Source organism: Nycticebus coucang, chromosome 4 (genome assembly GCF_027406575.1).
Source record: "Nycticebus coucang isolate mNycCou1 chromosome 4, mNycCou1.pri, whole genome shotgun sequence".
Classification (NCBI taxonomy): domain Eukaryota; kingdom Metazoa; phylum Chordata; class Mammalia; order Primates; family Lorisidae; genus Nycticebus; species Nycticebus coucang.
Window position 1 is genome coordinate 59,239,789 of NC_069783.1, and position 22,393 is coordinate 59,262,181.

General features: G+C 42.4%; 1 non-coding gene and 1 pseudogene across 1 annotated transcript; one reads left to right on the plus strand and one right to left on the minus strand.

Annotated features, from left to right (window-relative positions):
• The first annotated feature begins 1,430 nt into the window (after nucleotides 1–1,430).
• LOC128585300 (uncharacterized) lies at nucleotides 1,431–1,527 on the plus strand (annotated as a pseudogene).
• Nucleotides 1,528–20,320: 18,793 nt separating this feature from the next.
• On the minus strand, nucleotides 20,321–20,421 carry LOC128585297 (small nucleolar RNA U13). Its single transcript, XR_008380012.1, has one exon. It is a non-coding gene; the product is annotated as a small nucleolar RNA U13 (small nucleolar RNA).
• Between the last annotated feature and the right edge of the window lie 1,972 nt (nucleotides 20,422–22,393).

A 22,393-nucleotide genomic window follows, 5' to 3' on the forward strand; every position in this document is an offset into this window, starting at 1 on the left:
AGGACCTGAAGTTTGCAGTGAGCTATGATCATGCCACTGCACTCTAGCCTGGGCAACCTAGACAGCAAGACTCTGTCTAAAAATAAATAAATAAACAAATAAATAGAATACCTAGAATGACCACTAAATAAACTATCCAAAGCAATGTAGCCAACAACTCTATTAAAAATAACCAGAAGAAAACCTTTAAAATGTTCAAATAAAGAGATGAATTAGAAAAGAGGAAACAAACAGAAAATAGCTCAGAAAAAGCTCAAATATCAATGAATTACTTTTTTTTTTTGAGACAGAGTCTCATTCTGTCACTCTGGGTGACATGGCATCCTCATAGCTCACAGCAACCTCAAACTCCTGGGCTCAAGCAATCCTCTTGCCTTAGTCCCACAAGTAGCTGAGAGTGCAGGAGCTCACCACAAGGCCTGGATATTATTTTCCATTTTTAGTAGAGATGGGATCTCACTCTTCTTCAGGCCGGTCTCAAACTCCACCCGCCTCAGCCTCCCAGAGTGCTAGGATTACAGAGGTGAGCCACTGCACCAGGCCTATCAATAATTACCTTAAATGTTAACAGTCTAAAAATGCCAATTAAAAGAGATTAGCAGAGTGGATTTTTTAAAAATGATATAATACTATGCTATCTACAAATATCTCACTTCAAATACAAAGACAAAGGTCAGTGAAAATAAAAGGATGGAAAAATTTATACCATGCAAACATTAATTTTTTTGTTTGTTTTGAGACAGAGTCTCACTCTGTCACCCTGGGTAGAGTGCAGTAAAATCACAGCTCACTGCAACTTCAAAATCTTTTGCTCAAGCAATCCTCCTGAAAGAACCAAACCAGCGCCATCTTAGGAGTTAATTTTCGCCCCCCCCCCACCACCACCACCATTTAGTTTCACCTTCCAGGCATGCCGAGGCAAGACCAGGCCTGCCGAGGCAAGACCAGGCCTGCATCATGAGACAACTGCCCACCAGTCAGGGACCCTTCCCCCCCCACCTAACCAATCCAGAAGCACCCCCTTTGTTTCAAGCTGTGCACGCCCACCTGCTGCGCGGGACCATAAAAACCCCTTGCTCCACAACTCTGGGCTCCTGGCTTGGATCCGTTGTAACGGAGACCCCGGGAGTCCAAGTTCGAACTTGCAATAAAACAGCTCTTTTGCTTTTGCATCGGATTTGGCTCCCTGGTGGTCTTTGTGGGGATTTCGACTGGGCACAACACTCCTGCCTTAGCCTTCCAAGTAGATGGGACTACAGGTGTGCATCACCACACCTAGCTAATTTTTCTATTTTTAGTAGAGATGGTCTTGCTCTGGTGTTGAACTCCTGAGTTCAAGCAATCCTTCCTCAGTGGCCTCCCAGAGTGCTAGGATTACAGGCGCAATCCAACACACTGAGCCACAAACATTAATTTTTAAAAAGCCATGAATCTTTTTGTGGTTTATAAGTATGATGATTGGATTTTCATGCTCATGTGTTCTGCCTCTCTCAAATCTTGTTATATCAGAAAATGATCTGTCAGACATAACTAAAGATTTAAAGATTTTTAAAAGCTATGAGTGGCTAGATTTATACCAGATAAAGTAAACAGAAGAGCAATGAAGACTACTAGAGTTAAAGAGGGACATTTCACAATGATAAAAGGACAAAGCCACTAGGAAGATGCTATAATCTTAGATGTGACTCCACCAAGCACATGAAACACAATGAGCCACAAACACTGAGAGCCAAAAAGAGAAACAGACAAATACATAATTACAGGTGGGAGATCCAGCACTCCATTTTCAACAATGAATGTGCCCAGTAACTGCTTAAACAAAACATCAGCACAGATGTAGAATACAACTCAATCATTCAACAGAATCTAGTTCATGTACAACACCTAACAGCAGGATATGCATTTTTGTCAAGCATGCAAGAAACATTCACCAAGACTGACCTTATCTTGGGCCATGAAACAAACCTCAACAAATGTAAATATGTCGAGTATGTTCTTTGACCATAATGAAATCAAACTAGAAATCAGTAACGAAGACAACAGGAAAATCTCTAAACACTTAGAAGTTAAACAAGGCCGGGTGCAGTGGCTCAGGCCTGTAATTCTAGCCCTCTGGGAGGCTGATGTGGGTGGATTGCCTGAGCTTAAGAGTTCAAGACCAGCCTGAGCAAAAGCGAGACCCCATCTCTAAAAATAACCAGGCATTTTGGAGGGTGCCACAAGTAGTCCCAGCTACTTGGGAGGCTGAGGCAAGAGGATAATTTGAGCCCAAGAGTTTGACGTTCTGTGAGCTATGATGCTAGGGCACTCTACCCAGGGTGGAAAAGTGAGACTCTGTCTCAATAAAAAAAATAATAAAGAAGTTAAACAACATGCTTCAAATATGGGTAAAATAAATCTTTTTGGGTTTTTTTTTTTTTGAGACATTGCTGCCCAGGCTAGAGTCCCATGGCCTCAGCCTAGCTCACTGCAACCTCAAACTTCTCTCTCCAAGTGATCCTCCTGCCTCAGCCTCCCACAGTAGGTGGAACTATAGGCGCTGGCTAATTTGTCTTATTTTCTGTACAGCTGGAGTCTCTCTCTGTTGCCTAGACTGATAGTAACTCCTGGCCTCAGGTAATACTCCTACCTTAGCCTCCCAAAGTGCTGCACCAGGCTGTATATCTGACTTCAGAAATTTAATGTGAAAGAGAATTGCAATGAATTACAATTAACATTGTATATTAATTTATTAAGATTGTCTTGACAATTTTCTTTATTCTTGGCCTAATTCTAAAAGTTGCCCATTGTCAGACAGTTTAGTATAAGAACAAGAACTACAAATACTGTCTCATTCCCGGCTCTAATTTTACACAGAACACTTAATTTCTTCAATGTTTGCTTTTTCATTTACAAAGTATTACTAATAATTATAGTCTGCAAGTACTTTCCTCAGGAGAGAGTCACGATTTGAGTGCAATTAACTGCTTCTGATTTTTCTTTTTCCTTCTTTTTTTTTTTTTGAGACACAGTCTCACTCTGTCACCCTGGGTAGAGTGCCATGGCATCACAGAGCTCACAGCAACCTCAAACTCCTGGGCTCAAGTGATCCTCTTGCCTCAGCCTCCCATACCTTGTACTACAGGTGCCCACCACAACACTGGCTAATTTTTCTACTTTTAGTAGAGACAGAGTCTTGGTCTTGCTCAGGCTGGTCTCTAAGTTCTGAGCTCAAGCAATCCACCCACCTCAACTTCTGAGAGTGCTAAGATTACAGACATGAGCCACCACACCAAACATCAAGTTCTATTTGATGTTCATTTAATAGTAGTAACACAGTGTCCAAACTGTTTCCTAAAAGTGATTTGTTTCTTAGAGTCATCAGTTCACTTCCCTAAACATTTAATCAATTATGAAATGTTATGAAATGTTGATTAAATGGAAACTAATTCAGACAAATCGTATCCTTTAACAATCATCACAATAGGCCAACATTATCTTATCTTTTTTTGAGACAGAGTCTCACTCTGTCACCCTGGGTAGAGTGCCATGGCATCATAACTCATAGCAAAGTCAAACTCCTGGGCACAAGCAGTCCTCCTACCTCAGCGTCCTGAGTAGTTGGGACTACATGTGTGCACCACCACACCCAACTAGTTTTTCTGTTTTTAGCAGAGACGAATTCCACTCTTACTCAAGCTGGTGTAGGTATAGAACTCTTGAGCTTAAGCAATCCACCCACTTCAGCCTCCCAGAGTGGTAGGATTACAGGTGTGAGCCACCACGCCTGGCCCATAACTTAATTTAAAGGGCAATGACTGGAAAATAGTGTTCAGATAGACACTGCAGTTTTTTTGGCCAGGGCTGGGTTTGAACCCACCACCTCCAGCATATAGGGCCAGCGCCTTACCCATGTGAGCCACAGGTGCCGCCCACTGTTTGTTTCTTTTGAAACAGAATCTCCCTGGTCTAGAGTGCAGTAGTGTCATCATGGCTCACTCAACCTCAAATTCCTGGGCTCCAGCAATCCTCCTGCCTCAGCTTCCCAAGTAGCTGAGACTACAAGCACATGCCACCACTCATGGCTAATTTTTCTAATTTTTTGTAGAGATGGGAGGTCTTGCTCTGCATGGGCTGGTCTTGAACTTCTGACCTCAAGTGATCCTACTGCCTTGGCCTCCAAAAGTGCTAGGACTACAGGTGTGAGCCACTGTACCCACGGTACCTGACCTCATTGTTGTTGTTTTTTTAATTTCTTTGATTATTAATGGTTTGAGTGAGGTTTTTCAGATATTAGTAGTCATTTTGCAAAGTCTGTTCAAATTGAATCTCTTGCCCATTTCCCATATACCTTGCCAGTCTCACTGACTTGAAAGAGCTCTTTAAATATTCTGAATATAGATCCTCTGGCTTACTTTTTCACCTCTTAATGGTGCCTTTTGATGATCAGACATTACTAATGTTAGTTTGGCCAGAGTTATCAATTTTTTCCTTCATAGTTATTGTCCTTTTTTGTACCTTGTTTAAGAAATCTTCATCATGATCATGAAGGCTGTTTTCTTGGTTACTTTTATCATAGAAACTTCTTACATTTACATCTGTATTTTCCTAGAACCTAATTTTCTATATGAAATGAGGAAAGGTCAGGTTTCATTTTTTTCCAATGGTACCAGCACATTTATTGAAAAGATTATTTTCCCCACTGCCCTAAAGTGCTACCTTTGCCACAAATCAACTATCCGTGTGTACTTCTGTTGTCTGCCATTCTCTTCTGTCCAAACGGCCTATTTATCCTTAAATGTAGGTTTATAAGAAGTGTGGATAGTCCAGCAAATCCTTCTATTTTGATCTTCTTTTTCAAGATTGTCCTTACTATTTTTGGCCCTTTTCATGTCCATATAAATTTTTAACCAGCTTGTCAAAACCCACCAAATAAGCAAACGCAAAGCTTGCTAAGATTTGTTTGTTTTTTTGTTGTTTTTTTTTTCACAGAGCCTCACTTTGTCGCCCTCAGTACAGTGCCCTGGCATCATAGCTCACAGCAACTTCAAATTCTTGGGCTCAAGTGATCCTCTTTTCTCAGCCTCCCAAATAGTTGGGACTACAGGCACCTGCCACAACACTTGGCTATTTTTAGAGATGGGGGTCTCACTCTTGCTCAGGCTGGTCTAGAACCTGTGAGCTCAGACAATCTATCTGCCTTGGCCTCCCAGAGTGCTAGGATTACAGGTGTGAGCCACCTCACCCACCCAAGAATTTTTTTTATTCTTAGCATTATCCTAGTCTTGAAAACTTGCTAAGATTTTTATTGCGGCTGCATTGAATATATAAATCAATTTAAGGAACTGTATTGCATGACTATGGTGTTTTCTTCCATTTATACATTGGCCAGTAAGTTGCAGACACAATGCCTTATCTCTAAATACTTCGATGTGTGTTTTATAAGAGCAATGATATTCTCTTACAAAACCAAGTAGGATTATCAAAATCAGGAAATTAAGGTTGGTCTCGGTGGCTCATGCCTATAATCCCAGTACTCTGGGAGGCCAGGACAGGAGTTTTGCTTGAGCTCAGGAGTTCAAGGTCAGCTTCAGTAAGAGGGAAACCCTGTCTCTACTAAAAATAGAAAAACCGGCCAGGCATTGTGGTGGACGCTACTTGGGAAGTGAAGCTGAGGAGGAGGAACTCTTGAACCCAAGAGTTTGAGGTTGCTGTGAGCTCTGACTCCCTGGCGCTCTACCCAGGTTGACAGAGTGAGATTCTGTCTCAAAAAAAAAAAAATCAGGAAATTAACATCAATAGGATACTATTATCTGATATGTACACCTTCTTTATTTTTTTTTTTCAAATCCTATACATTTTTATTCCTTTGTATGCTCTCTCAGAGATAAGTAATTGAATTAGTTGTGTTGAAATTGGTCACTGTGATAGTAGATTTGTTCATTTCTCCCTGGATCTGTCACCTATTCTAATAGGTGTAAATAAATTTGTACTTATACATGTTTCTTCCCAATATGTCAAACATTTTTTCATTTGGTAATGACTCTTTTTTATTCTTAGTAATGCTTTTCTTCTTAAAGTTTATTTTCTCTTTTATTGGTAACACTTCCTAGCTATCTTTTCTTTTCTTTTTTTTTTTATTAAATCATAGCTGTGTACATTGATATAATCATGGGGCATCATTCACTAGCTTCACAGACCCTTTACCAAGTTTCACATATACCCTTGTAAGATGCACCACTGGTGTAATCCCACCAATCCCCTTCCCTCTACCCACTTCCCCCCTCCCTCCCCTCTCTTTCCCCCTTCCCCCTATTCTTAGGTTGTAGCTGGGTTATAGCTTTCATGTGAAAACCCTAAATTAGTTTCATAGTAGGGCTGAGTACATTGGATACTTTTTCTTCCATTCTTGAGATACTTTACTAAGAAGAATATGTTCCAGCTCCATCCATGTAAACATGAAAGAGGTAAAGTCTCCATAATATTCCATGGTGTACATATACCACAATTTATTAATCCATTCGTGGATCGATGGGCACTTGGGCTTTTTCCATGACTTAGCAATTATGAATTGGGCTGCAATAAACATTCTGGTACAAATATCTTTGTTATGATGTGATTTTTGGTCTTCTGGGTATATGCCCAGTAGAGGGATTACAGGATTGAATGGCAGATCTATTTTTAGATCTCTAAGTGTTCTCCATATCTCTTTCCAAAAGGAATGTATTAATTTGCATTCCCACCAGCAGTGCAAAAGTGTTCCCTTTTATCCACATCTGCGCCAACATCTCTGGTCTTGGGATTTTGTGATATGGGCTAGTCTTACTGGAGTTAGATGGTATCTCAAAGTAGTTTTGATTTGCATTTTTCTGATGATTAAAGATGATGAGCATTTTTTCGTATGTCTGAAGGCCACGCGCCTGTCTTCTTCAGAGAAGTTTCTCTTCAAATCCCTTGCCCAGCCTGCGATGGGATCCCTTGTTCTATTCTTGCTAATGCGTTTGAGTTCTCTGTGGATTCTGGTTATTAAACCTTTGTTGGAGACATAACCTGCAAATATCTTCTCCCATTCTGAGGGCTGTTTGCTTGCTTTACTTACTGTGTTCTTGGCTGTGCAGAAGCTTTTTAGTTTGATCAAGTCCCAGTAGTGTATTTTTGAAGCTGCTTCAATTGCCCGGGGGGTTCTCCTCATGAAATACTCACCCAGACCAATTTCCTCAAGGGTTTTCCCTGCACTCTCCTCTAGTATTTTTATAGTTTCATGTCTTAAGTTTAAATCTTTGATCTAGTGAGAGTCTACCTTAGTTAATGGTGAAAGGTGTGGGTCCAGTTTCAGTCTTCTACAGGTTGCCAGCCGGTTCACCCAGCACCATTTGTTAAATAGGGAATCTTTTCCCCACTGAATGTTTTTAATTGGCTTGTCAAAGATTAAATAACGGTAAGTAGCTGGATTCATCTCTTGGTTCTCTATTCTGTTCCAGACATCTACTTCTCTGTTTTTGTGCCAATACCATGCTGTTTTGATCACTATCGATTTGTAGTATAGTCTGAGGTCTGGTAGTGTTAATTCCTCCTGCTTTGTTTTTATTTCTGAGTAATGTCTTGGCTATTCGAGGTTTTTTCTGATTCCATATAAAATGAAGTAGTATTTTTTCAAGGTCTTTAAAGTATGACAGTGGAGCTTTAATAGGGATTGCATTAAAATTGTATATTGCTTTGGGTAGTATGGATATTTTAACAATGTTGATTCTTCCCAGCCATGAGCATGGTATGTTTTTCCATTTGTTAACATCTTCAGCTATTTCTTTTCTTAGAGTTTCATAGTTCTCTTTATAGTGATCTTTCACATCCTTTGTTAGATAGATTTCCAAATATTTCATCTTCTTTGGCACTACTGTGAATGGGATAGAGTCCTTAACTGTTTTTTCAACTTGACTATTGTTGGTATATATAAAGGCTACCGATTTATGAATGTTGATTTTGTTTTTTTTTTTGGATTTTGGCCAAGGCTAGGTTTGAACCCGCCACCTCTGGCATATGGGACCGGTGCCCTACTCCTTGAGCCACAGGCGCCGCCCTGAATGTTGATTTTGTAACCTGAGATGCTGCTGTATTCCTTGATCACTTCTAAGAGTTTTGTAGTAGAGTCCCTAGTGTTTTCCAGATATACTATCATATCATCTGCGAAGAGCAAAAGTTTGATCTCTTCTGACCCTATATGGATACCCTTGATCGCCTTTTCTTCCCTAATTGCGGTGGCTAAAACTTCCATTACAATGTTAAAAAGCAATGGAGACAATGGGCAGCCTTGTCTGGTTCCTGATCTGAGTGGAAATGATTCCAATTTAACTCCATTCAATATGATATTGGCTGTGGGTTTGCTGTAGATGGTCTCTATCAGTTTAAGAAATGTCCCTTCTATACCAATTTTCTTAAGTGTTCTGATCATGAAGGGATGCTGGATATTATCAAAAGCTTTTTCTGTATCGATTGAGAGAATCATATGGTCTTTGTTTTTTAATTTGTTTATGTGCTGGATTACATTTATAGATTTACACCTTCTTTAAATTTCATCAATTATCTCACTAACGCTCCCTATCTCAAAAGAACAAAAATGATGTTTTATTTTTCTGGTCCAGGATCCACTCTTTTTCCTTTTAAACTCAGAATCAGGGCAGCGCCCTGGCTCATGCCTGTAATCCTAGCATTCTGAGAGGCCAAGACAGGATGATCCCTTGAGTTCAGGAGTTTGAAACCAGCCTGAGCCAGAGCAAGACCTGGTCTCTGAAAACTAGCCAGGCATTTGGTGGGCACTGTAATCTCAGCAACTTGGGAGGCTGAGGCAAGAGGCTCATTTGAGCACAGAGTTTGAGGTTACTGTGAGCTATGATGCCATGGCACTCTACCTAGGGCAACAGAATGAGACTGTGTCTCAAAAGAAAAAATAAAACAAACAAAAACAAAAAAACTGGCTCAGCGCCTGTGGCTCAAGCTGCTAAGGCGCCAGCCACATACACCTGAGCTGGGGGGTTCGAATCCAGCCCGGGCTTGCCAAAAAACAATGACGGCTGGAATCAAAAAATAGCCGGTGTTGTGGTCCCAGCTGTAGTCCCAGCTACTTGGGAGGTGGAGACAGGAGACTCGCTTGAGCCCAGGAGTTTGAGGTTGCTGTGAGCTATGATGCCACAGTACTCTAATCAGGGCAATAGCTTGAGGCTCTGTCTCAAAAAAAAAAACAAAAACCAAACTCACAATCAATGAAGAATACATTAGGCTCCTGGTCACCAAAATGAGTGGGACTTTTCCCTCAGTTAGCAATCCTTCATCTTATCCTCCCATAGAACCTCCAACTGAGTGTTCTATTATTCAATCCAATTCCGATGCTATCTTCCTGGAGAGTGTCATATCCCACAGGTTGAGGACTCACGAGGGCTCAGTCCCACAAGACTGTCCCTACTTCAGATGCCAAATGCCCCTGGACTTCCGACCAACTTCCTACACATCAGAGTTCTTCCAACTCTCTCCTCGGGTTTGATTAGTTTGTTATGATGGCTCACAGAACCCTGGAGGGAAACACTAACTAACATACACTTGCCAGTTTACTGCAGAGGATGTTATAAAGGATACAGATGAACAACCAGATGAAGAGATGAATATGGCAAGTCATGGAGGGAGGGGCATGGAGTGTTCCCATCCACTCTGGGCCTGCTACTCGTCCAGCAACTCCTTATGTTCAACAACCCAGAAGCTCATCAAATTATTCTTATAGACCTGGATTTCCAGCACCATCACCTTCCCAGAGGTTTGGTGGATGAGGCTGAAAATTCCAACCCTCTAATCTCTAGATCATGTTAGTAACCTGGCCCTACTCTGAGGCTATCTAAGAGTCCTACCCTAAGTAAACCATTAGCATATTAACTCAATAGTTTTCAGGAAGCTGGTTATGAATAACAAAAGATCCTCCTATCACGGGACTTCCAGGGAGGTGAGGGCTTCTCTGGTAAAAACGGACTAAATATACTTCATATTCTACTTTCTTAATCTACAATAGTTCCTCAGTCTTTCTTTGTCTTGACTATTTTTTTTTTTTGAGACAGACTCTCACTTTGTCACCTTCAGTAGAGTGCTATGGCATCACAGCTCACAGCAACTTCCAACTCTTGGACTCAAGCGATTTTCTTGCCTCAGCCTCCCAAGTAGCTGGGTCTACAGGTCACGGCCACAACACCTGGATATTTTTTAGAGATGGGGCCTGGCTCTTGCCCAGGATCGTCTTGAACTCCTGAGCCAGGCAATCCGCCTGCCTGGGCCTCCCAGAGTGCTAGGATTATAGTCATGAGCCACCTAGCCTGGCCTGTCTTGACTTTTTTTTAAGAATACAGGCCCATTATTTTGTAAAATATCCTTGACTTGGGTTTATCTGATATTTCTTCATGATTAGATTAGTTTATGCATTTTGGGGGAAAGAGGGAAAAAACCATGGAAGTGACATTGTATCTTTTTTAGTGCACCATATCCAGAGGTACATATGTCAATTTTTTCCTTTACTGATAATGTTGATTTGACAACTAGATTAAGGTGGTATCTTCCAAGTTTCTCAGCTATCAAATTATCTGTTTTCCTTGTTAGATATGTTTGAGGATTTTCGTATGCCATGTTAATTGTATTGGTTAAATTTCATTTCCTTATTATTGATGGTGTACAGAAATTTAGTTATTATAGTATACTAGCCTTGTATCCAACAACCTTCTAGATTATAATTTTTCTGTAACTTTTGATGTTTTAATTTATTTTTTGAGATACAGTCTCACTCTGTTGCCCAGACTAGAGTGCAATGGCATCAGCCTAGCTCACAGCTGAGGGTTCAACTCTTGAGTTCAAGCAATCCTTCTGCATCAGCCTCCTGAACAGCTAGGGCTACAGGTGCCCACCACAACACTCAGCTGATTTTTTCTATTTTTAATAAAGATGGGAATCTTGCTCTTGCTCAGACTGGTCTCAAACTTCTGAGCTCAAGCCATCCTTCTGCCTTGACCTCCCAGAGTGCTAGAATTACAGGCATGAGCCACCATGCCCGGACTTTAATTCCATTCACATTATTTTCATTTGAATAAATTATCTATAGGTTATTTTGAATTTTCTAGACACATTCCACATACTGACAGCTTTCCTTCTTCTGTTCTAAGCCTTATACATTTTATTTTATATTCTTGCTTTTTGTACTTCCTAGGACAAGATTAATAATCCTTATCTTGTTCTCTACTCAGGGGGAAAGACTTTTCCTTTTTTTTTTTTCCCCCACACCTGATCTCCCTCTATTGCCCCTGCTAGAGTGCTGTGGCATCATCACAGCTCATTGCAACCTCAAACTCCTAGGCTCAGATGATCCTCCTGCCTCAGACTCCAAGTAGATGGGACTACAGGCACACACCACCATGCCTGGCTAAATTTTCTATTTTTGATAGATAAAAGGTCTTGCTGTGTTGCTCAGGCTGGTCTTGAACTCCCAGCATCAAGTGATCTTTCACTCTCAGCCTCCCAGAGCACTAGGATTTACTGGTGTAAGCCACCTTGCCTGGCCCTAACCTGGCTAGTTTTTTAATTTGGGCAACATAGCAAAACCCTATCTCTACAAGAAAAACAAAACCCTCGTTGGATATGGTGGAATACACATATAACCCCAGCTACTTGGAAGGCTGAGATGGGAGGATCACTTGAGCCCAAGCATTTGAGACTGTAGTGAATTACGATCTCCCCCACTGTACTCCAGCCTGGGCTGGAGAGAAGTGAGACCCTGACTCTAGAAAAGAGAAATAAAAGCATCATGCCAATAGAGACCAGATGTTTACAAACTGCACCCAATCAGATAAGGGTGTAACCCTTTACTATTAGTCCTCACAAGGGGACTTTTTTTTGAGACAGAGTCTCACTCTGTTGCCCATGTTAGAGTGCCATGGCAACCTCAAACTCCCGGGCTCAAGTAATACTCCTGCCTCAGCCTCCCAAAAATAAATTAAAACATCAAAAGTTGCAGAAAAATTATAATCTAGAAGGTTGTTGGATACAAGGCTAGTATACTATAATAACTGAATTTCTGTATACCATCAATAATCAGGAAATGAAATTTAATCAATACAATTAACATGGCATACAAAAATCCTCAAACACATTAAACAAGGAAAACAGATAATTTTATAGCTGAGAAACTTGGAAAATACCACCTTAATCCAGTTGTCAAATCGACATTATCAGTAAAGGAAGAAATTGACATATGTACCTCCGGATACGGTGCACCAAGAAAGATACAATGTCATTTCCGTGGGTTTTTTCCCTCTTTCCCCCAAAATGCATAAACTAATCTAATCATGAAGAAATATCAGATAAACCCAAGTCAAGGATATGGCTTAGGGACATAAAAGTGGGACAACAGGTAAGTGTCACCATGCCCAGCTATCTTTTTTCTCTTTTTGGTAGAGACAGGGTTTCCCTCTTAACTCAAGCTAGTCTTGAACTGCTGAACTCAAGCAATCCTCCCGCCTCATTTTCCCAGAGAGCTTGTATTACAGTCATGAGCCACCACAGCTGGCCATAAGAAGACTGACTTCAGAGCCATAAAAAGAGCAGGACTTTTCTATCCAGGCACAGTCATTTCCATAGCGACTCTCCTGTAGTCACTGATGATAAGCAGCTGGCATCTGTCACTGAGGACTCTGCTCTTAAGGTACTGACTGCTCTGCTGAGGACCCACGAGACCAGCCTGGGGTGTTCTCGTACATGTGGCTCTCCTCGGACTGGTTGGTTAACCCCTTTTCCTACCCTCTTTTCTCTTCATGTTAAATGTCACTGTTTGATGTGGAAATTTTAATCTGTAACATTTATGTATGAAGAATATTGCTATGTATGGTTTGCAACATTGACTGACTTGTGGGGTGGCCTGAGCCTGTGTGTTCATGGCTCTGCTTACCTGTCTACCAAGTGAAAAGGCTATGTTAAGAATCGCCTCCTTGGGAATTCCACGTAGCTCCATTTCATTGAATGGCATCAATGAAAGGTTGACACTGGAGAGAGAAACGTGCTTAGATCTGGTTGTCCCTGACCTTGTACTGCTCACAACACAGCCACTCACTGGAGTCCCAAAAGCTGGCTCTTAAGGGCAAGTGCTTAGGAGAAGTTCTTATGCTTCTCTCAGATAACTTCCTGCGGGGTTTGTGGGTGAGGGAGAGCCCCACTAGGCTTGAGAAATCAGTGTCACACATCATCCGGGCGAGGTCCTGAGAAATGCCTTTAGCTCTTTGGACAACTGGACATGTCTATGTGCTAGGGTGAGGTTTTCTCCTCGGTGAGGGGCTCTTGCCCACCAGGCCTGTGTTAGGAAATGATGGCACAATGATAAAGGAAGAAGCCACTGTCCACAAGGAACTCACAGTTGTGGGAGCAGCGCCCAGTGGATACAGGGAACATTACAAAATGGTGAGGCAGAAGCCAGAGTGGTGGCTCACATCTGTAATCCTAGCACTCTGGGAGGCCAAAATGAGTGAATTGCTTGAGCTCAAGAGTTCAAGACCAGTCTGAGCAGAAGGGAGACCCTGTCCCTACTAAAAATAGAAAAACTAGTTGGCCATTGTGACAGCTGTCTCTAGTCCCAGCTACTCAGGAGGCTGACACAAGAGGATTACTTGAGTTCAAGAGTATGAGGTTGCTGTGAGCTCTGATGATGCCATGGCACTCTACCCAGGGGGACAGAGTGAGACTCTGTGTCAAAAAAAAAGAAAAAGAAAAGAAAAAAAGGCAAGGCAGGAAGCATCAGGTTCAAGTTAGCACTTCACAAAGGTCATTGCTACATTAAAACAAACCTATCTTTGTTTCTTACTGCCAGAACAATAGGTATTCAGTTGCATTTCATGTACAAAATCTCCATTACAATGTATTAGACTGGAGGGGGCTTTCTCTGTTATGAAGCATCTTTGAGAATGAATCATTCAGGCTCCGTCTGTTTATGTACAAGCTAGGAAACTCAGGCTGAAGAAAACCTGAAATAGAATGCAGTTTGTTTTCCTCAGTTCAGAAGACAGAATTGGGACTTGAAGCAGCAACAAAATCATCTTCTAAAGAATTTTCTCCCAGGCTGGGCTCGGTGGCTCACGTCTGTAATCCTAGCATTCTGGGAGGCCAAGGCAGTAAGAGAGCTCAAGAAACCAGCCTAAGCAAGACAAAGACCCGCATCTCTACTAAAAATAACAAAAATTAGCTGGGCATCATGGCAGGCACCGGTAATCCCAGCCACTCAAGAGGCTGAGGCAGGAAAATCACTCCTGAATGCAGGAGTTTGTTGTTGCTGTGAGCTAGGCTGATGCCATGGTACTCTAGCCTGGGCAACAGAGTGAGAATCTGTCTCAAAAAATAAAAGAAAAAGAAAAAAAAAAGAATTGTCTCCCAATTCTTAATTTTCACCATCCCAACAGACATAGGCTAATTTGATTCCCTAGCTATGAAAAACATGAGCATGGTAACAACCTTTGCAAAATGCTTTGGAAATTTCTGATTTATTAAAAAATGCCAGAGATGGGTGGCGCCTGTGGCTCAGTGAGTAGGGCGCCGGCCCCATATGCCGAGGGTGGTGGGTTCAAACCCAGCCCCGGCCAAACTGCAACAAAAAATAGCCAGGTGTTGTGGCGGGTGCCTGTAGTCCCAGCTGCTTGGGAGGCTGAGGCAAGAGAATCGCGTGAGCCCAAGAGTTAGAGGTTGCTGTGAGCCGTGTGACGTCATGGCACTCTACCTGAGGGGGTACAGTGAGACTGCCTCTACAAAAAAAAAAAAAAATACCAGAGATAAGACTGGTGCAGTGGCACCTGCTCATAGACCCAGCTTTTTCAGAGGCTAAGCAGCAGTATCACTTGAGGCCAGGAGTTCAAGGCTACAGCAAGATATGATCATGCCTATGAATAGCTACCGCACTCCAGTCTGGGCAACATAGTCAGACCTCATTTTAAAAAGCACGAAAAAATAAAAATGCCAGGCATGGATTCAGCAATGAAATCCTGTGAAAAGTCCTAAAAAGTTGCTAAAACATTTTCACAAGGGCCTTTCGTGGAATGCAGAGCAGCAGCAGTAATTTCTAGTAGGACTATCTTTTCCTGCGCCATAACCTATATTGGACAAAGAAACTGTATACCTGATTGATTCAGGAAATCGAAGTAATAAAACTGCCAGTGACAACGCAGCCAAGTGATTAGAAGCAGGCTGGTTGAAAATTTAAACACCCTTTTTACTCATTAATCTCCAACTGCTAAAGACAAACAAAAAGCAAAATTAACATGATTGTAAACTAAGCACTTGTGTCCTGTGGCTACCGCTTTGGCCTGCTGCGAGAGAATGAGTTGATCAAAGCAAGTGAGTCGGAAGAACTGTGGAACCAGCGCTGCTTGGGGAGCGCACAGCCAGGATCCATTACCCAGTCGGTTTCAGGAACAGGTGAATACCGTAATTAATCTTGGCTTCAATTTGGAGGGAAGCAGGAAATCTACCTGCCTGTCCACTGAGTTTATATGTTAATCCCTTGAGTCCTGAGAAAAAGTTTCAAAATTGGCATGAAAGACTTTGTCTTCCCTTCTGAACATGTAGGGAACAAACAGTTGAATAGTGGTGGTGGGGGGGAGGCGCTGAGCTCCCTAACTTCAGGCAGTTAAGGTGCCTCCCAGGAAGTCTGTTGATTGCTACCTTGCTTGGTTCAATGCATCTAAGCACACTGAACAAAGGCTCTTCCAATGAATCTAGCAGGTTTTTTAATGCAAGAAAGCGGGGAGCCTCACCCTATGCACATAAACCATGAAAAATCCGGAGATTTAGAAATGGAGTTGTTCTCAAGGGCAAACTCATCTAATCAATGAGCTCTTGAATTACTTAAGGCATGTTCAGGACTTTACATATTGTTCTAGGTACAGGAAAATGAATAGGCATCCGGCTTGCTACTCCATTGCCCCAAATTCATAATTTTTAAAAAAGCTACAAATTGTACAAACACTGTATCAGTGATGAAAATTTTATATTAGAAATACAGGAATGTATGCTAAAATCCAATGCTGAATGAACTGGGTAGCAAAATAAAAACACAGAAGGCAATCTTTCCTCTGAGAGGAGACAAATTATGGGTGTATGCAGAAAAGGCCATAAGGCAGGGATATCCAACCTACAGCCCATAGGCCACATAATGATTTCATGAGCATTTTTTTTATTTATTTATTTTTGCTTATCTTTGGTGCTGCATATCAAGAAAAGCATTTTTTTTTTGAGACAGAGTCTCATTTTGTCGACATTGATAGAGTGTCATGGCATCACAGCTCACAGCAACCTCAAATTCTTGTGCTCAAATGATTTTCTTGTCTCAGCCTCCCAAGAAGCTGGGACTACAGGTTCCAACCACAACAGCCAGCTGTTTTTTAGGGACAGAGTCTCGCTCTGGCTAAGGCTGGTCTCTAACCTGTGAACTCAGGCAATCCACCCACCTCTGTCTCTCAAGGGCTGGCATTACAGGCACAAGCCACCGCACCTGGCCCTTAAGAATAGCATTTAATATGTGGTCCAAGGCAACTCTTATTCTCCCAATGGGCAGCAGAGAAGATAAAAGGTTAGACACCTCTGCAAGGTGCCCTCTGACATTCATAACATGCAGGGAGGGTTAAACAAAAAGTATGTTAAAAAGCCTTTTAGGAATTGCAACATTTGGGTGCCCTTCCCTTTTCTGACACCCTCACTGGAGGGCCAAGGTCTCAATGAGTCACAAATTAGCTATATGAGCATAAAACCTTAAAAGGTAGGGTCCTTTTCCCAGAGATCCTTCCCACATTAGACATATGGCTTTAGCTACAACTCTGCCTAACTCTTTCCTCCTCCTCCATGATTTTATGACATGTTGTTACATTTCTGAAATGCCATTACTGCTGGCTTTTTTCTTCTTTGTTTCATCTGGATCTGATGTTCTGCTATTAAAAATTTGGTTGAGGCCAGGTGCAGTGGCTCACGCCTGTAATCCTAGCACTCTGGGAGGCCGAGGTGGGTGGATTGCCTGAGCTCACAGATTCGACCAGCCTGAGCAAGTGTGAGACCCCCATCTCTTAAAAAAGCCAGGCATTGTGGTGGGCACCTGTAGTCCCAGCTACTCAGGAGGCTGAGACAAAAGAATCACTCGAGCCCAAGACTTTGAGGTTGCTGTGAGCTGTGACACCATGGACAAAAAAAGAGCAAAAAAGTGAGACTCAGTCTCAAAAAAAAAAAAAAATTTTTTTCCGTTGGAGATCCATATCAACTCTGACACATTTAATTCAGTTCCTATTTGATTAGAATCAGATATGAATCTAATGAGAGCAAATTCAACCACGTAAGTTGACCACCCAAGGGACTGTAACAAACTGGTCAACATATGGAGGTGGTTAACATAAGGAACTAGGCCTACAGTACTAATATGTATAGTGGTATATGTCCAGTCTACAAAAATTATGTCAACTTAAGGAGCTGGTCAATGTAGGGGGGTGGTCAACTATGGAGGCTCCACTGTATTTTATTTTTTGTTGTTGTTCAAAATGATTAGCGCAGTGGTTCTCAACCTTCCTAATGCCGCGATGTATTTTTGTTGTTACAAAGGGGTTGAGAACTGCTGGATTACGGATTCCTTTCATGGTTACCTTCTCTTGTGCAACAGAGCTTCAGATGAATTCCACATGGTTATTCAGCTTAGTTAAAGAACAGCCTTTAATGGGGAAATAAGCCAAGGGGCAGCAAGAAAAGATAACATGATCCTGGGTCCTCCCATCATCACAGAGAAAGGGATGCTAAGGCTGGGTGCTGCATGAGTTCCAATGGAGGGACGCATTCCCCCTAAATGATGCACCCTTAGAAAAAAATTGTAAGGAAGAGCTTTGTCAAAATGTGGACAAAGAGACTATTTAGAGCTAGGATGGCTGAGTTTGGGTATCAGCTATTTGTAGGAGTTGTCTGGGAAAGCCAGCCACCCAGCACCCAGGAATCTCTGAAAGTTACAGCCCTTTTTGTGAGGGGCAGAAAACCATCCTGTGGGAAGCTAAGTTTGGGCTCCTTCCTGCTGATAAGAAGGGAGAACTCGGTACTAGTCGGCCTAATATACAGGCAACTCCAGCATTAGCTCCTAAGATCATTTTTTTTTTTTTTAGAGACAGAGTCTCACTTTATGGCCCTTGGTAGAGTGCCGTGGCCTCACAGCTCACAGCAACCTCCAACTCCTGGGCTTAAGCGATTCTCCTGCCTCAGCCTCCCGAGTAGCTGGGACTACAGGCGCCCGCCACAACGCCCGGCTATTTTTTGGTTGCAGTTTGGCCGGGGCCGGGTCTGAACCCGCCACCCTCGGTACATGGGGCCGGCGCCTTACCGACTGAGCCACAGGCGCCGCCCTTGCACTAACATTTTAACACTCTCTTAAGTGGAAATTTGATTTACCCGAATGAATTTTGTTTAATTTTTCTCTTTTCCTTTTGCTGTTCATTTTTCTGGGATACCTGGATGAGTTTAAAAAGAAAACGCTAATTTATGGAACAGATACAATAATAATTTTTAGTACAGACGCGGTGACCTAATCCTAGCATTCTGGGAGGCCAAGGCAGATGGGTCACCGGACCTCAGGAGTTAGAGACCAGCCTGAGCAAGTGAGAGACCTGTCTCCACAAAAAATAGAAAAATTAACCAGGAGTTGTGGCAAACGCCTGTAGGCTAAGGCAATAGGATCTCTCCAGCTCAAAAGTGTGAGGTTGCTGTGAGTCCTGATGATGCCAAGGCACTCAACTCAGGGTGGCAAAGTGAGACTGTGTCTCAAAAAAAAAAAAAAATCCACACAATACTCAGTAAAAAATGGGTGGGAAGTGGTAGGAATGAAAGAAAAAAGCAAATAAAGAAAAACTTCTTTTCAGGTCCTCATTAACAAAATTATTATCTGAAAGGGATTAATTGTTTTTCCTTTGCAGGAAGATCAGCATTGCAGAGTAACCAAATAGCCCTGGTTGATGAAGAAGAGCCCTTCTTTCCAGAAAAAAAGCCAGCTACCAGTACAGACAGAATTGGAAAAATCACAATTTGCAACTCCTAAGGAAATAATTTATTAAGCCAAGAATTATCAAGGATGCTGAAATAATTAGGTGAAAGGTTAGGGAGCTGCAGGTTCATCTAGTGCCACATTATTAAATTAAACAGTGCCAAATTACAAATTTCATAAAGGGGAATAAAAAGTATTGTTCTGATACAGACTTTGATAATTGGAGGCTTAAACCTGTGTTTAAAACACCTTAAGAGTTCATCTTTCTTCCAAATTACTGCAGTAGATAATAGCAAAGAAAGCATCTACAGGTAAAACAGGAGAAAGAAAAGAAAGGAACAAAGGAAAAAAGTTTCAAAAATAAAGAAAAAAAATTTCAGAGAGTAAGAGTTACGGTAATCAATGTAAATAGGAGTAAATATTTTTTAAAAATATTTTTTAGGAGTTAAATTTATTGAGCCCTTATGTGCCTGGCACTGTACTAAGTGCTCTAATACTGTGCAGATAGCAAAATCAGCCTGCAACTGTTTCTTTTGTATTTGAAACAAGGCTAAGCCTTGAAGAAAACTTCATGCAGTTAGTAACAAACACATTGGTTAGAAATCTTGAGGAAAGGAAGCTTTCTGTCGCCCAGACTGGTACAATTCCCTATGTTGTCAGGGAAATAGGGAGAAAGGTGGGGAGAAGGAGTTCAACAGTGCTTCTGGGCTGAGATGACCACAGGTCCTTACCCTGAGCTCCAGATACGACCTGTAGGCAGCAGAGAACCGGCAGGCCAGATGCCAAGAGGTTGGGAAGGCGGCCCAGGACTAGATATACACAATCTGCCCTACCTCCCACGGTACCTTGACACCATTACAAACTTGAGGGGATAGAGACTGCAGGGCAACCAAAAATATCTTTGTCTGCTATCTCAAAGATAAGGCGATCAGAGTTAAAAATAATTTTCTGAAAATGAAGTGTTTTTTTCTTTCTCTCTCTTTTTTTTTTTTTTTTTTGAGACAGAGTCTCATTTTGTTACTCTCGGTAGAGTACCTGGTAGAGTAATGTAGCATCATAGCTCACGGCAACCTCAAACTCTTGGGCACAAGTGATCCTCTTGCCTCAGCCTCCCAAGTAGCTGGGACTATGGTGCCTGCCACAACGCCCGGTTACTTTTTAGAGACCAGACTGGTCTCAAACTCCTGAGCTCGTTTATCCACCTGGCTCGGTCTCCAAGATTGCTAGGAACAGGGACATGAACCAACATGCCTAGCCCAGGCCTTCTTTCTTTTTCTTTTTTTTCCACGTCAGACGGGCTTGTGCCCACCTTGTGGTAACAAGGTTTGGGGGCTGCACATCTCACGCATGCGCAACCCAATCATTGCGCTTATGAACTACTAAAGGATCCCAGAGTTATTTCTTACAATTTTATTGTATTTATTTATTTATTTATTTTTGAGACAGAGTCTCGCTATGTCACTCTCGGTAGAGGGCCGTAATGTCCCAGGTCACAGCAACCTCCAACTCTTGGGCTCAAGCGATTCTCTTGCCTCAGCCTCCGGAATAGCTGGGACCACAGGCGCCCGCCACAGCGCCGGGGTATTTCTGGGTTGCAGTTTGTCTTTGTTGTTTAGTTGGCCCCGACCCGTCTCGAACCCGCCAGCTCCGGTGCATGTGGCCGGTGCCCTGCTCACTGCGCTATGGGCGCCGAGCCTATTTTATTTTATTTTATTAGACAGAGTCTTACTTTGTCACCCTCGGTAGAGCGCTGTGGCAGCATACTTCGTAGTAACCTCAAACTCTTGGGCTCAAGTGCTTCTCTTGTCTCAGCCTTCTGAGTAGCTGGGACTATAGGCGCCCGCCACAATGCCTAGCTCTTTTTTAATTTTTTTTTTTTAATTTTTTTTTGTAGAGACAGAGTCTCACTGTCCCGCCCTCCGGTAGAGTGCCGTGGCCTCACACAGCTCACAGCAACCTCCAACTCCTGGGCTGAAGCGATTCTCTTGCCTCAGCCTCCCGAGCAGCTGGGACTACAGGCGCCCGCCACAACGCCCGGCTATTTTTTTGTTGCAGTTTGGCCGGGGCCGTGTTTGAACCCGCCACCCTCGGCATATGGGGCCGGCGCCCTACTCACTGAGCCACAGGCGCCACCCTGCCTAGCTCTTTTTTAAATTTTTATTTGTTTGTTTGGCTGGTTGGTTGTATGTTTGTTTTCGGTTTTTTTGAGACAGAGTCTCACTTTGTCACCCTGGGTAGAACGCCATGGCATCACAGCTCTCAGCAACCTCAAACTCCTGGGTTCTAGCAATCCTCTTACTTCAGCCTCTGAGTAGCTGGGACTACGGGTGCCTGCTACAATGCCTGGCTATTTTTCTTTCTCCCCCCACCCCCCCCCCAGCCGGTCTCACTCTTAGGCTGGTCTCCAATTCCTAAACCCAGGTAATCCACCTTCCTCGGCCTCCCAGAGTGCCCAAGTGTTATTTCTTACATGTTTGTATGTTTTTAAAAGAGACAGAGTGTCACTCCCCCAGGCTAGAGTGCAGTGGCACTATCATAGCTCACTGCATAACCTCAAACTCTTTTTTAATTTTTCCTTTTTTTTTTACTATTGTTGGGGATTCCTTGAGGGTACAAGAAACCAGGTTACACTGATTGCATTTGTTAGGTAAAATCCCTCTTGTATCAACCTCAAATTCTTAAACTCCTAAGCTCAAGTGATCCTTCTGGCACAGCCTCCCAAGTATCTAGGACTACAGGTACGCACCATCATGCCCAATTAATTTTTGTGTTTTTTTTGGTAGAGACAGGGGTCTCACTATATTGTCCAGGTTGGTCTCCAACTCCTGGGCTCAAGTGATCCTCTGGCCTTGGCCTCCCAAAGTACTAGGATTACAGGTAACTACCACCTCTGGCCAAAAGATGTTTTTTAATGTTAGTTGCCCTGAAATCACAAAATTAGTAAGTGGCAAAACTAAAACTCAAATTTGGATCTACCCAAGTCCATGCTAGTTGCTACTCTATGCCAAAATATATAGAGTAGATTTTAACTTCTCTCCACCATCTGTATTCAATCATCACCCCAAATCTTGCTAATTTAGGCAGCCTCCCTCTTCCAAGGAGCCACTATTGAGGGCCCCACCACCTTTATGTAACCCTCTTTAGGCCTCCCTTCATATACTGGCCCCATCTGTATCACAGACCATATTGTATTTTAATAATCTCCATTACACAGTAAATTCTTGAGTGCAGGAATTAAGTATCCTCAGTGCCTGACACATAGTAGGCACTTAGTTCAACAACAGAAGGCTATCACTTACATATGTATTTGATTATTTCCCCCACTTAACTTTGAACTTTATAAGATCAAAGAATACATCT